Below are 15,584 nucleotides of genomic sequence, written 5' to 3' on the forward strand. Positions count from 1 at the left end.
GACTTGCCTGAACTTGTCCATTTCAGCAAACTTTGAGACAGTAATGTAAAAAGCATGGCTTCTTACAGCATCTCTGTGCTCTAAGAAGCAGAGTACACCAGTATTCTTTCAGAACTGTGAGCGAAAGGCAACAAAGTGCAGGTCTTGGATCTTTCTGCTCAGCAGTGTTTTTGGTATTTTGAACTGAGAACAGCTTTAGACTGAGAATTCTGCTAACAGTGCCAAAATTATCAATTGGGCCATGTTTAGCTTCAGTGTTAATGCTCTTACAACTGTCTAGACTTAAGCATCGTAAATCAGTAGAATCTCACCTTTTCCTTTCTGGAGGAAACATGCCAGGATGCTTCCAGCTGTGCTGGGTGAGCAGGTACAGGTGGAGCTGTGCTTTTGGAAGTGCTCCTGCCATCAGCTGCCTGTGGGAGCAGGGCTGGCAGCAGGGTTCTGGCACCGTGTGCTGGGAGATACAGAACCCATGTTTTGCCACTTGTTCTGATAGAGACACTGCATGGATTTTTAGTTATTATTTTTAAGCTCTGCTGCATATGCATATTCCATACGGAGTTTCTTCTGGCACTGTGTAGAGAAAGCAGTGCTTAGTATTCTCTGTTCTTTTTGTGATAGGAAAATTACTGAGGGATAAGCTTATGTGAAGGAATAACATTTTGGGGTGTAATTTAACAGGTGCTGTGGTGCTTTACTAGTCTTTTAACTGTATAATGAGCATCTTCACGTTCCAGGTTGTGCTGCCCTAGTTTCTACTTTAGTCTCTGGATAAGTCATTACAGCTTCATAATGCATTTTCTTATAAGTGTAAACTAATAGCAGCAAACTTGATGGAGGCAGTAATACCTAACACAGGGCTCGGGAAGAATTGTAACTAGGATAAACTCTAGGCAGAGCTGCTTGCAGTCCGGGAACAGCTGAAGTGTAATGTTGTTTCTCTGCTTGTTCCATTGTAAGGGAAGATGTTCTCCCTCCTGCTGATCAGACGCTCTTGTCTGATGCAGGTGTGACATAAGGGCATCCATGCAGAGCCGTCTCTGCCTGGATGGGAGCTTCAGCTGCAGAAGTGTCACAAGAACTTCCTCTGCTGAATCACTGCTGACATTTGAGGTGTCTGTTTTCAGGTATCCCAGCAGGAGGTGTGGAAGTCCCGTACAGCAAAGAGCTGGGCCACGTTAAATTACTATGAAACACTCAGGCTGTCCAGACAGCAAACTTCTACTTCTTTTCTGCTCCTTCGAAGCACAGTTTTGAAGACTTTTCTAAAAATATGCTTTTTCAAGACATTCAGACTTCTCTGTAGTAAAAGATTTTATTGTTTTATGCATCTTCTTGAATATGTTGGTACGTATTTTCTTGTACTTGCCAAGTTCTTTGCTATGGGGAGAACTTGGCAACACATTTGAAAGAGCTTTATACTCATCCTTTGTAAGCAATTGTAGGCATGATAAAGATTAAAACCAAAATATCTCCCACTTCAGCTCTTAAGTGGAGGGGATTTCTGTAAACAGTTTTTTAACCTTTAAACACTACGGCCTTAGCTCTGCCAACAATTGATGGTGGTGATGATTGTGGGCCACAGGGTGCACCTCCATGGGCAGGGTCAGCACTGTGCAGCCATTAACATCCCATTCACACCCTGAGGAAGGACTTGAGTGTCTTGTTAGTCAGCAGCTTGTCTGGACGTTGTTACCCTAAATGCTGTCTGGCATGTGTTCAGATTTTATTTTAATTTGGTTTAGCACAAGTTGTGTTTATTGTTTGAAGGTACTTTCAAAATAAAAAGTCTGCTCTGATTCTTCAGGAAGTTCCAGGCTGTTTCCAAAAGGAACTGTACGGAGCTGTTTTGTCTTGACCTACTTACATGGTTCTATGGAAATACGTATGCAAGTGTTTCCTCAGCCGATGCAATCTTTGCCACTGCATGTGCTTGTATCTGTCCTGGAGCTGCTTTCTGTGAATGCCACTCTGCAGCTTCTGTCTTTCTCTTGCTGATCCATCTCATTGCACGCTTATTATATATTTTATATATAATATATTATATATATAAAACAATATATATTATATATATGTGTTTTATATAGGTATAAAATATATATATTATTATTTATATATTATATTTATTATTGTTATATGTATTCATATATAACATATATAATATTATATAATTATATATTAAAAAAACAAAACAGCAGGCCTTCTAAGTCTTTCAGCTTCTTGGTAGCACATGTGCTACTGTTTGTATAATGCAGCTTTGGGATCAAGGCTTTTGAGGCTGTTACCCAATACCTTACAGAGTGACACGCAGGGCTTTCACTGCCACAAGCATTAAGTGCTTTGGCACAGGTGTTGTCTCTATGCTTTCTCTGGATTTCTTATAAAGTTTCTTATTTCTTATTGCAGTTGGAGGTTCTGCAACTAAAGCCCTGTAGACAAAGTTTCCTTTAAAATACTTTGTGTATTCTCTTGTTGCTAGGAATTATTGCTATGTGTTGTAGACACCAAACATAGAATCTTGTAGGAGGGAAAAATATTTTGTATACGCTTTGTGCCCAGCTTTTAATTGTCACATACCTGTGTTGAAATAGAGTGGAGTTTATTCTAATTAAGTGCTGTCCTACGTTTTTATTATTAAAGACAAGTGAAATATTTGAGTGCATGTTATGCTTTGGTCTGTTTCAGTGACCTGCATCCTTCCTCCATGCACACTTCTGCAGAAACTGCAGGAACTTATATAAGGCAGTTCAAAGAAAATTAGAAAGGTCAAAAGAAAAGGGAGCGTACCAGGCATTGTAGGTAAAGAATGCTGGCTCATTGGAAATCCCATTCTGCATTTGTACATAAATGTTTTTAGTCCTCTTAGCCAAATGCATTTCTTCTTAACGCATTACTTACTTTTCCAATCCTTTCCTCTTCCTTCCATGCCCTTGCTAAAGCTGTTCAAATGTCTGGGTGCAAAATAGTTTTCTGTTGTTAACTTAATAAATCTTAATAAGAAAAGTTCATTAAAAGTCCAGTTACTACTTGAAACTCTAGCAAAAGATTTTCTTGTTCCTTCCATGCAAGCTGAAAGGAAAAACCTCATAAAACAGAATCTGCACAAACATTCTTCTTCTTTTCCTCCTCTTCCTTCAAGTTCACCCAAAACAAATCCTGAGAATTATCAACTTCAGTTTTAACCACAGTGTTTTTATTTCCTTCTTGCTTTCAAATTAGAGGTGGTAAGTAAGTTTGCACTGCTATGGTATAGTGATGGCTTCCATGTATTTAGACAGGAGTCAACAGCATTTGGGAAACTGTTGTCAAAGGGTTGAGGTGTTCATAGCAGCAAGTGAAGTGTTACTAAACAGCACTTATTTATGGATGTAATTAGGTATCAAAATGTACTATAGTACTAAACCTATTATAAAGTTGGGGCATATGTTGCAGGCATGTTCTGATATGACAATGCAATTATATGGTTAGTAAATTAAAATCAAATGCATACGCAGAGGAGTAGTTAACAAATTTATGTGTAAGAAAAAATTACCTCATCAGTAGTTGGTGGATTTTTGGTTGCTGTCTTTGAAGACGGCACTGTAGTAAACTTGGATGAAGATGAGTCTGCCTGTAAAATGAAGAAGAAGATAAACAGAAATAATTCTGTATGTAGGTATGAAGAGAAAAAGACATTGATTGCCAGATCCTTCAAAAGCAATTGTATGCTTAAAACAAACTTGATAACTTCAGGCAGCCTTGTAACACTTTTTATCCTCTCTATGAGGATACACTCTGACTTCTGTGGATGAAGAGCATCCGTAATTTCTGCTGAAGTTGATGTAGCTACCAGTGTGCATCATCAAGCACAACTGGCTTCCTTATTAAATAACTTAGCTGCAAGTCTACAGGAGTCTTCTTTTAACCAGTATGAAATTTAGAGATGCCCTAATTGAAAACACACACTTCAGAAAAGGGGGGGAGGAGGGAAGTAGTGTGATTTGGCAGAATTAAGGCCACTTGAAAGATCTAATCTAATAATGTTCTGCTAACCTTTTCACTAGATAATGAAGAAAACAATTTTCTTCACTTGGAAATCATATTACTGTTTTCAGTGTGATAAACATTTCCGGCTCCTAATATGGGACTGCTGAATACTGGTAGCTCTGATGAGGTGTATGGAGGTTAATGAATACAAAATTTTCTTCCTTATTTATGTTTATGCAGCTCTTGAAAATTACTTCTCTTTCAGAGTTCAGCACAGCATTCAGGCCTTTGTGATCCACATTGCATACTTACAAAGGTGATATTCAGAGTTTGTTTGATTTAATGACATCTTAAAATGAGCACAAAATACTTTATTAAAATATTTCAGTGTATAAGGCTCTGAAATTGAAATGTAAATAGCTTTAATTTTAGCATCTATTTGACTTAAATTTGCTTTGATTGGGATAAGTTGTTTCTTGTTGTTTGGTTTGGTCTTTTTAATATAAACCTTCAAATTTTACCTCTGAGCTTGAATAAGCCAAAGAAAATCAATGTTTGAGTAACAAATCCTGGAGTCAGTTATTTGGAAATCATGTTTATTAATTTCTTCAATAGAAATTGGCAGGTTTATTTCAGTTTTAATCTCTGTGAGTGCTGTTGAGACACCTACAAGTAATTCTTGTTTTATGACTGTGGCTGTCACAAAGACTTTTTGTTTAATACAGCTGTCAGCTGTCCCTAAAGAATATATTCTTGTGTGTAACTTCTAATACAAAAGGCTAGTTATAGTTGCCCATCTTGGTAGGCGACCTGATCTTCAAGGACATCAAATAATTCTATCCAAATATTGGAGTCAATCCATTCTTACATTTTCAGTGCTTTTGTTAAGTAAGAGTAAATTACTGATGCTCTAACATAACCCAAAACAACTTGTTTTCGGAGGGAAAGTTGAATTTGGCTGTAAACAACATTGTGATCTGAAAGAGGAAAATCCTTCAGCAGTCTTATTGTTGCATAGTGTGTGAGGGGGATTACTGCTTATTTAAGTAGGTACTTGCAGCACAGAAATCATACTCGCAAGCTGCAGAAGTGTGTAAATAAAGCAGTATTGCTGGGTGTGTGATGGAGCTTTCTGTGCAGGCTGCTATCATGCTCTGACATGGAATTGTAACTGTATGCACGATGTCATTGGCACCTGTTCAACTTTGTTGTCCCTTCAAGGTGGCAATAAAATCATTTGCCTGTAAAGGTTTTATAACCTTATTATGCATGAATAGTAGAATTTGAATGCTCTGAAGCTACCTTATGTAAATTACATTATAGTCTTTCTGGAATCTAACAATCTTGCAGACATCCAGTCCTTTTTCTAGAGAAGGCAGTGGTAAGTTGGTACAAAAAGTTGTTGATATCCCTGTGCCTGGTTTGACACTTTCAATGTTAGACTGCAGTAAGCACCACAGAACAGTTTGTTGGGGAGGCTGCAGGGAAAACAGGCTTGTCCTGAACAGTGTGCTGAACTGAGTTGGTATTTTAAGTGCTGCTATTGAAGAACTTCTCCAACAGTGGTCACACTGTGCTTCTGTCCTGCAGAGGTGCTGAAGCGCTGCACAATAGTCCTTTCTGTTGTGTTAAAGTCTTCCCCAAGTGAGAAATCTGTAAGGATACCCCTTTAGGTACCATACAGAATTAAATAAGTGGGGTGTGTTTTCTGAGCCTCAAAATCCTCATGTGACCTGCAAGTGGTTGACTTCTGTGGAAGACTAAAATGGGAGTGTACGTGATTAGATGGTGCAATAAATGGAAGTGCAGGGGCAGGAGCATCCCTTTCTTTGATGAAGTTGAAATGGTGCCCAGGGTAGGGAGTAGAAAGTACCTTAAGTTCTGGCAAGCATGCTTTAAAGGCTCAGGGGATGGTGCCAATAAATAAAAATTGGGGAACAATTTGCAAGTCATGTGAAAATTAAATGAAGAATAGAAACAAGTAATACAGTGGTTCCTAATATGTGGGTCAGAGGAACAGGTACCTGTCTCATCTTTCAAGTACTGAAATCTAGCAAGAAGAAAACCCACTTTTCCATGGCCCTGCTAAGAACAGAGGAGCAAGTGCTCGAGCAGCTACAGTTCAGTTAAAACTAGTTCTTACCTTCTTACAAGTTAGGTACAGTTTTGAGGGAGGTGTGTAGGAAAAGCAGAACCGTGGTTTTAAAAAGGTGGAGTGTGAATGTGAGAAGTCAGAATGGCAGGTAGAGGTACAGAAAAGCAGAATGAAGAACGGGGGGAGTCAGACCCATGTGAAATTGCGCTTTCAGCAGTTTTCTTCTTGCTTTAATTTTTGAAACTAGATATTAGTGCTTTCTACTAGTTGAATGTGAGATCAGGAATGTAAAATGCATTTTTCTAGAGTATGAAATTGGCTGATGTGAACTGTGTAACTGCTGCCAGCAGTAAGAAAAATTCCATAAATGCAGGAAGTGAGAACTGCAGAGAAAAGGAACCTGGAGTGAAACGTGGTAGAAATTCTATTAGGAAAACTTCTGGCTTCTTTTAGAGTCTCAATTTATGTTTTTAAGCATATATTTAGGTAAATGATTATGATTAGTCTCCATCTCCACAAAATGGATACAGTTATGCATTGTGTGAGTAAACCAAACTTGTGGCAAGGGCACTGGGAGAAGGTTTTTGTACTTGATCACATATTGAATGATCATTATTTTCCAAGTCGCATAAAGAGAAAATACCAACAACTCTTCATTAAGTTGGTATTCAGCATAATCTACTCCTAAAAGAGCATATTTAAAAAAATAAAAGTGATACTGAAAGAAAAAGCAGAATGGGAAAGAGTAATAAAAGGAAAATATGACCATCTAAGAAGAGAAATAAAAGCCTGAGGTGTAGGTACTTTACACAGTTGCTGCTTCACAGAATTACTTCTCTAAGAAGAGCCAGAAGAACAGATTAATTCACTGTCAAATCAAATTTTCCTCTTGAGACTACACATACCATCTGAAATAGGAACAGTGGGTTTGTAGCAGCTCTTCATATGAAGCAAAGATGCAGACTCCAGAGAGTCCATCGAGTTCCCATAAAATCTATTTTCTAGTCTGGTAAGAGGCGTACTTCTCCTTAGTGTTCACTTTTCTGATAACTTCATATGAGATGACTATTATTTAGTATGTTTTTTGTTTGACCTTCAGATGGGAAAGGAAATTCTGGTTTTAAGTGAAGCATATCCACTGAAACTGTGTACTGCAAGTTGGATTCCAGTCTGTCCTTGTATTGCTTTTTTTATTCTAGTTCCTGCCTTTAAGACCAGGCTTTGCCAGTACCGTTCAAAAGAATGCATGAACTCATCAGTGATTCTCTTCATTTGTATTTATTCTCCAGGAGTGATCAGCAGGTATGGAAGTTTATTTTGGACAAAGGATTACTGTGTTTTACAGGGAGATTCATCCTTGGTCATGCCTTCAATATGCATATAAAGTGAGTCACTATCACCTGTTATTTATTCATAGCAGAGAGGTGGAGCAGATGACCTGTTCCTTGCATAGCATTAGTTCTCAGTCTTTGGCAGATCTATGTCGCTTCCTAACAAAAGAATGGAAGCTCACACCTGAGAAGAGGATTGCTTTCAAAATCTGTGGTGTTTTCCTGTTAATTCTACTTATTAAACTTAGCAGTAAAGAAGCTTTTAATGTTTTAAGTGGGCTGTGAACATAATTTGCCACTTCTGATTTAATTAATTGTTGATATCCAAATCTTGTCAAATGTAATTTCCCTTGAAAGAAACACTGCAGCAAATGGAATACCTGGAGATTGTATTCTAGGGCTTAAAAGGCGTGCTCTATTAAAAAGAGAAAAGAACACTTTAAGCAAGCCCTCTCTAAACTGTCCTTCGCATGTGCTTTCTGGGTGATAGGGAAGGAGCATTCAGAGGTCCAGAATAGCAGGCTACATGTTTAAGTTGCATCCCACCACTGTTACCCTCTATTCTTTCTCATCCATGCACAGATGCTCATATCATTCTGTAAATGTGTATGTATAATTCTGATTAATTTCCTGATTGTGTCCACTCCTTCCACAGGGCTCCAACCTCAATGCAGGATGTGTGATATATTTAATAGGAAGCTTGTCATGACTGTTTTCCACAGCATTGTTCAGTGGGTTGTGTCTTCAAGTACAATGTATAAAGTATAATATAGCTCAATGCTATTCCAAAATAAAAATGGTTTTGAAGTAGTTTTTCTTGGGATGACAGAATTGTCTCTTTTCTGTGTTTCTTTCAGATGGGATTTTAAAACAAAGCTTTTCTGTCAATTTTGGGTGACTTCCATAGCAAGCAAGTCAAAGGTGCTGGGATTCTGGTCATGTACAGATTCTTGCTCCTTTGCACTGGAGGTGCATTCTCTACACTAAATAGCAATATAGGTTTTGTAATTATTTTTTTCCTTTTGGTGTATTCCTTCATGTTGTGCCCCTGCCTCAACTCTATCGGGAGAACTGGACAAGAGCTGTGTTAGTCTGTCTTCCAGCACCAACCTCCTTGTTCCTTCCTTGTTTTCTCAGAGTTTTCTGTCTCTGGCAGTAATTCCTTTTTGTTCCTTTCCTTCTGCCCCCAGTTTCCCACCTTCTCAGTGCCCATTCTCACTCTCCATCCAACTGCTTGCTGGTCTTTTATCTGCTGCTTTTCTTGCTGACTTTTAGTCATTCACCTCTTCTGTCTTCCATCGTCTTTGCCCAAATAATGCGGCTTTCCACTGACCTTCCCTCCAGTTCCCACTCTGCTTGCCAAGTAGGCTCAAATTCCTCCCTTGCCAACTTCCTGTAGCTTCCCACTCACTAGATCTGACACAATCTACTTTTTTTCGTTTTCCTTGTTTCATTTATGCCCTTTACATTCCAGTCACATTTTCCTTTCTATGTTGCCTAGGTGTCAGCACAGAATAGTTGAAAGCATAAAAGAAACTTTCCGGCCTCTGGGTTGTATTTTCAGTGCTTTCCTCACCAACAGGCTAAAACCACGGGGAAAATTCATTTTTTGAGAAAGGCCAACTTTACCCTTAGAATTAACTTTGTTAAACATAGGATTGCAGAACTTGTTCTGAGTGAAGTTCCAAATCTTTTTTGTAGTGCTGTGATGTCAGTACTCTTGCAGATAATGCCAGTGCACAAAAGGTATTTGTTAGGATAGTGCCTGTATGTTACACTGAAACTATTTGGGTGTTGCAACTTCATGAACTTTTACTCTGGGGAAAAAAAAATGAAGCACAATAATCCTTAACATTAGTGGGGGCTACCCACAGTTTTTGGGAATCTTAGCTGTTAAAGTCCAAAAAATACTGAACCTGGAGGAAGTCGGTGATGTTCCTTTGCTTCTTACGTGCTTCTGTGTCAGACACCATTTTTTCACACTGCCCCTCTGCTGTCATCTGTCACACAGCAACAACATGGGATGTGGCTGGGAAGTTTCATCCTCCACTGCCATACCACCAGTGTCTACTTACAATGTCATTAACAACATAAGGAAATGGGAAGCTCGGAGCAGCCAGTGTATGAGGGCTTTGTGCATGTGCTCTGCTTAGATTTTAAGTATTTTTAATCTACGTTCTTGAACTGGTTGGAGCTCTCTTATGATGGATAGCCTCCTTGTTGAGCACTTGCCTCAGAATATGAACCTTAACAGAGTTAACTGACGTTGCTGTTATAAGCAGCTGAAAATACAGTATTTCAGTAGCAACCTGAGAATTGAGCAATCCTTAAACTTCATTCTATCTTGCATAATTATAAACAGTTCTTTTGGAATGTCAACAAATGCCTTGGTTCCACACTGGTCAGTTAGAAGAAGGAGATATCCTTCAACTGTGGTGACAGGATAATTGAATCCTTTCTTCTGCCTCTTGACCTGAGCCATCCCTTTGCTCTTGCAGTCTTAGTGGTGAGAATGCAGTTCAACCTGAACCACAAGAGCAGCCTGCTCTAGAAGTCCGATTTTAACTATCTCCTTAGATAAAAATTATTCATCAAAATTATTCTCTCTTTTTATTCTACTTAATCATCAAATCTTCTCCACAGGGCTGTATTGATTCAGAGTGAGGGTCTAATGAGTACGTTGCATGATTTTAGAACCTCTTCCTGAAAGTGGGAGCAGGGCCTGGTATGTGTTTGCATTTGCCTTCTTCTTCCAGGCTCACCAGGGATTCCTGTATGGCACATGCTTTCCTGCTGGAACGTTTTACCACTGACTTTAGGCTGTCATCTTTGGGGACTCCAACCAACCAACAGCCCCAGATACAATTGTATCCAAAGTTCTTTTCCAGCAGCATTCTAAGCTGACAGCCTTCTACCAAAACCTATTCAGAATCTGAAAACTCTCCAAGATGGTTTCTGAGGCCAAATGGATAGAAGTGTGCTCTCAGTGTACCTCTCAGGGTCCTCTGATTCATGTTCCCTTTCTGGTGAGAACATCCAAAGGCATGTGTGTACTTCATGGTGGCTTGTCTTCTTCTGTTGTGTCTCACAGTGCTTGTAACTGCACTTTTTCACTTACCTTGATGTTTTTATCCTTTCCACCCTAAGTCTCTTAGGCTCCCAGAGTCTCCTCCTGGTCCTAGCTGAGCCAGCTGCTCATTTCCTCTGGGAGAAGCAGCCTTACACAAGTCTTGGCGACATTTGGGCCTGTTGCCATTCTCTCACATTTCTGGGCTGATTGCCACTGAGCATCACCCACCATTGCTCAGGACATCTTTAAGGACCAGTGGGTATTCTCATGGCTTCTCTGCTGATGTCTCCATCCAGTTCCCTTCCAGTTTATCTTCCAGCATGCAGACCCTTGTTGCCTCTTTCAGTCCCTGTTCCTATGCATCATTTGGGCTATTGGATTTTGCTAGGGTTGGACTAATACACTGATGCTAGTACAAACACTAAGGGAAAAATTAAATTCATTTAAAAGGAAAACAGCAAACTGACCAAATTCAGCTGTGTGGCTTCACTGACTTCCTGAGTTAAAATGTCTATGTTCAATAAAAGTCTCAACAAAAAGATTTATGTATGTCGGCTCTATGCAGTGCCTTCTGTGTGATCTAGCATGCTGTGTGTGTCACTCCATCAGGTCGTCTTATTGTCCACATATAAAATTGCTGGCTTTTTATTTTGGTATCCTGATTTTCTCTCTACATATTACTTTGCTTTTTCTAAAGTGTTGGGGTTTTGCTTGTAGGGATACACTTTGTAGTGTCCAAATGACAGTAATAACAGCTATTTTATATAGTAGTAAATTAACTGAAATGCCACTTACTTTGTTTTTAATGGATACCAGCAGTTATTTCTACCTGAACTGTCACACACAAAACAAATTGTTTGTAGTGTGTAAAAATAAGCAGTGATTTTCCCATCTGTTTTCACTTACAGCTCTGTAACGCGTGTAACAGCTATTATAAAATCAACTTAATAAAATCTCAGAGCATTGAATGTGTGGATGCTTGGAAAGATTTTCGTTTTCTGAATTAATGTGAGCATATGAAAGTCGATTTCTACGTCTAACCTTTTGTTTTAGAAACTTCGTTAACACAGTTTTGCTTTTTTACCAACAGATCAAATCAATACTGAAAAAGCATTTGATGTGGTTGTTTCTGTGTGCCTTTACTGGAATTACAGTTGCTTTTACCCCAGTTTCTCTTTGTGTAAAACCAACTTAGCATTTCTGTGTGCTGATTTTTAATTTTATCCTCTACAATACACAAATGCGTGTATGTTTGCATTTGTGTGTGTATATATATTCTGTAATTATGGCTCTTTAAATATCTAATAACAAGTAAAGCAATTACCACATGATAGGGAGGTACATCAGACCATAACCTAGAGGATATTTTAGGAAAACTTTGTATCTTCTGCCTTTGGTATGTAAAAATTGTTTTCTGGATTTCTCTGCCTCCTTCTTATAATTCTACGATGAAAAACAAAACTGTTTGCTCTGTGATTTCAGCAAGTCTGGAAAAGTTAAATTTGCCTTGATGGTAGTAATGTAGGATTTCCTAACATGACACACCAGAAGTAATTGGAAATGACAATCGGTATAACAAACAGTCTTGATGAAATTGACTGTTTGAATTCGCCTATTTATTAGTTTCATGCTGTTTTAAATTAACTACACCTGTACACCTGCACTTCAGCGTGCTTCTAGCTGATGACTAGTCAGCTTCATCTGTTCTACATGGAAATTTTACTAGGCTGTATTTTTCTTAACTCTGCTTATTCATGTATATGCACAAAGCGATATTCCCATCCCCCGATTTTCAATGTTTGGTTTTATGATACAGCACCCATGACCCTTTAATGACCCTTTGAGATCCTTCCTGACTAACATAAGCTGACATGACATAGATCACTTAGGCAAAAGGAGCCAGAAGGATCCTATCTGAGTGATTTGGTTTGGTTTTGTTTGTGTTTCTTTTTCTTGGAAAAACTTCAGCTTGGGAAAGTTGTCGTAGCTGCAGCGTCACCCTGCAAGTGGCACTTGGATTTAAACACTGTAAGTCTGGGAAACAGCAGGAAGCAGCAGCTAAAAATAGCTGTAAATGTTTCCTTATCTTCTCATGCATTAATTGACAAAAATCTATACTGCCCTCATCTGTTCTTTCCTTTCAGTTCTTAAATGTCTGCTTTACTGGCTTCATCTCCATAATTATTAGTTACATCAAGCTGCCTAAACTTCAGAATGTTGTTACAGTATCAGCATTAAAATGACGTGTTTCCAGAAATGGCACTTTTCTTTGCACACTTAAAATTGTTTAACACTATTAATAGTCAGTTTTTGTTGTAAGCTGCCAACTGTTTTTAGGTTCTGAAATTTCACATCTCTTGATGCGATTCTGAGGCACAGCTTGCTCACTAACAGCTACTGAATAGCAGAGTGGTTTCATGATTTTGCTTTCAGTACACATCTATAACTCCGGTGCATTGCTATAATAAGCTAGGAGGTATTAAAGTAGCTTTGTATGTGAAAAGGAACAAAATAAGAATTATGTCTGGCTGTTTTGAAATAATAATGTTTAAAACTCCAGGAACATTTTTGTCAAGTACTCTTTGGAGCAGGACTGTGTTTTCACTTTGTTCTGACATAGATTTGTTCCAAAGATGAAGAGTGGTATTTATAGAAATGTTGGCTAAGCAAAGCAAAGGCTCTTGCACAGATTTTTTCATTTTTATTTTTGGTTGTAATAGATTCTGAAAATAGTCTTTAATAGAGAAAATAATAATAATAATAATAAAAATAGAAAGTATCCAGAATATTAATGGGCAGGACAACATAAACTTCACTGAATTAACAGAGAAACGCTGGAAAAGCTGTTTGCATTTGAAGCTGTTATCCATGTTAAGTGCAGTATAATTTCTTGGAGAAGACATTCAGTCAGAGGTCCAGAAGCTGAAGAAAGCCAAAGTAAAGAGTGTTGTACTTTGTCCATCCTTTCGTAGTGCCTACTCTGCAATTGTCAATTTGTTCAGCCACGTCTTCACCCGTAATCTATTTCCTTCTGCTTTGAAGGAAGATAATATGTCTCAGACTTCATTCAGGTGGCAACAAATTCCCCTCTCATAGTAAACCCTAAGAACTAACAAGACCCTAAACCTGTAATGAGCATAGAAAAAAGTTTGAGACAAAATGCAGTCATGGAGGAAAAGGGTTGAAAGTAGAAGAGATGTGTAGACATCATTACTGATTTTCAAGAGAGGAAAATGAGATTGGCTGATGGCATTGAGAAGAGTGAAGTCCTTTGCTGTTGGCAGTGGGAAGCTGACATGTTGGTGTGCTATTTGCCCTCATCACCAATTCAGTACTGTCACTTCTCTGAACTTCGGCATTTGGTACTTGGGTGATCAAACAGTTTCTTATTCAAGTATCTAATGCAATTTTATTTTCAGATTATGGTTTGTGATGCTTTATAATTTGGCTCGAAGATACTAAGCGAACAGTAGGAGAAGGTGCTGCTTGAATGGGGTTTCTCAAGTGTGTTATGGTTTGCTGTCATAATGGCGGTGCATATAGAGGGTAGGATACTGAATTATCGGCAATGTTTTTTTTACCATTCATATTTAACTTCATTTAATTTAATTGTTATACCAGTTGAAGTCCTTAACTGGTGACAATTAGAATCTTGTAGCTTTTGTGTCACTTGAATCTCTTTCTTGGAATCAAATAATAGTATTTAAGCCTTAATCTTTCACTAATCTGCTAATAGGGAGGTTGTAGTGTCACACCAAAAGCTGCACAGGATTTTGGTATGCTTGTACCAAACGTTTCAGTGGAGGACAGCCAACAGACTATCTCATGGGATCACAGACTTGAATCATAAGAGTAGAATAGCCTGAGACAGAAGGGACCTGTGACATTTCAAGTTTGTTTCATTGTTCTCACACTGTGGTGGAGCAAACTGAAAGCCCTCACCAACAAACACACTGTCTCTCAGACACTGTTATACCATCCTATAGCTTATCATTAACAAACCTGATCGTTAAGCCTGATCTTATCCCTTTTCCCTTTCAAACCTAACTTTAAGCTCTTGCAGTCAGCCCCACTAATTGTGTGAGTAAAATTACTTTTCCCTGTTTGAAAAAGGTGAATCCAACCAGGCCATGTGGGTGTATAGAAAAATGTAGGATTTCTGTAATGTTAATTTCTTCCAAACCCAGGAATTTGCTTTCCAGCACAGCTTAAAGTGGTGAGCAGGGAAGATCCCGATCATGGCATTAATGCTATTTTGTGACCGTGTTACTGAGTTGCTACCTACTGAGATACTGTTCAAAGTTAGATGAAATTAGAAAGATCAAGTGATTGGAGTGTAGAGGCTATTACTTCCCTGGATATAATGTAATTAGCACAGCTCACAGATGGCACATGTCTGGCTGCTGATCTGTTAGCTCATTACTTGATTCTGCAGGAGGAGTTCATTTGTTGGCATTTGCTACCGTTAATCTGTCTTTAGAGATTTTCTGTAGTTAGCAAATACTTGTTAAGAGCTAAAGTTAATTTATAAGCATTTCTTAAACCTTTAATTTCACGTGGTGCAATGCAAAAACAACTTTCCCTTTTCACTTCTTCTTTGCTAATCTCGAAGGTCACTTTTTAGTTCTAACTTTAAAGTTGACTTTGTATTATGAGGATTTTTTCTCACCTTCACACATAGTTGTCCTTTGTTTAGGTGGCACTGATCCAAAGGTGCTTTCACAGAACTTTTTAAAGGAGATTTTTCTCTGCACAGATTTGAATTCACTGCCTCAGGGGGAGGAGGAGCTGCTCTGCAACTTCCTGAAAGAATTCCCCCAGAGGAACTAGAAGGCTTGAGAACAATTTTTAGTCTCAAATATGAAAGGCTACCAAATGCATACAAAACAAACACTGAGCTGATAATGAGTAAATATAAGCATACATCCAGAGCTGCTCTTCAACAGGTATAAAAGTGATCCATTAACTACAGGAACTATGTCCAATATTTAATATAAAATAAAGTGCATTCATATTTTTAACAGTAGAATGTTCTTTACTGCTCATGTAATCACACTGAATGTATCCTAAAACATTTGCTGACGTTGTTCACTTTTTCTCTAAGAGGCTTTATGCTAAGTTT

The 15,584-nt window shown here is 38.4% G+C and overlaps 1 protein-coding gene across 6 annotated transcripts in view; it reads left to right on the forward strand.

The window, feature by feature from the left end:
* The window catches only part of ZEB1 (zinc finger E-box binding homeobox 1), a 97,311-nt gene that overhangs the window by 43,256 nt on the left and 38,471 nt on the right, over positions 1-15,584 (forward strand). Inside the window, exon 1 of one of the 6 annotated variants that reach the window (XM_085538852.1) lies at positions 7,356-7,446. The exons of the other annotated variants lie outside the window; for them this stretch is intronic. The gene's annotated coding sequence lies outside the window, so the exon portion shown is untranslated. Of the gene's footprint in view, positions 1-7,355; positions 7,447-15,584 lie in introns of those variants that run through there. 6 annotated transcript variants of the gene reach the window in all.

The sequence above is a fragment of the Coturnix japonica genome, chromosome 2, assembly GCF_054131305.1.
Source record: "Coturnix japonica strain WE chromosome 2, WE-NBRP24, whole genome shotgun sequence".
Taxonomy (NCBI): domain Eukaryota; kingdom Metazoa; phylum Chordata; class Aves; order Galliformes; family Phasianidae; genus Coturnix; species Coturnix japonica.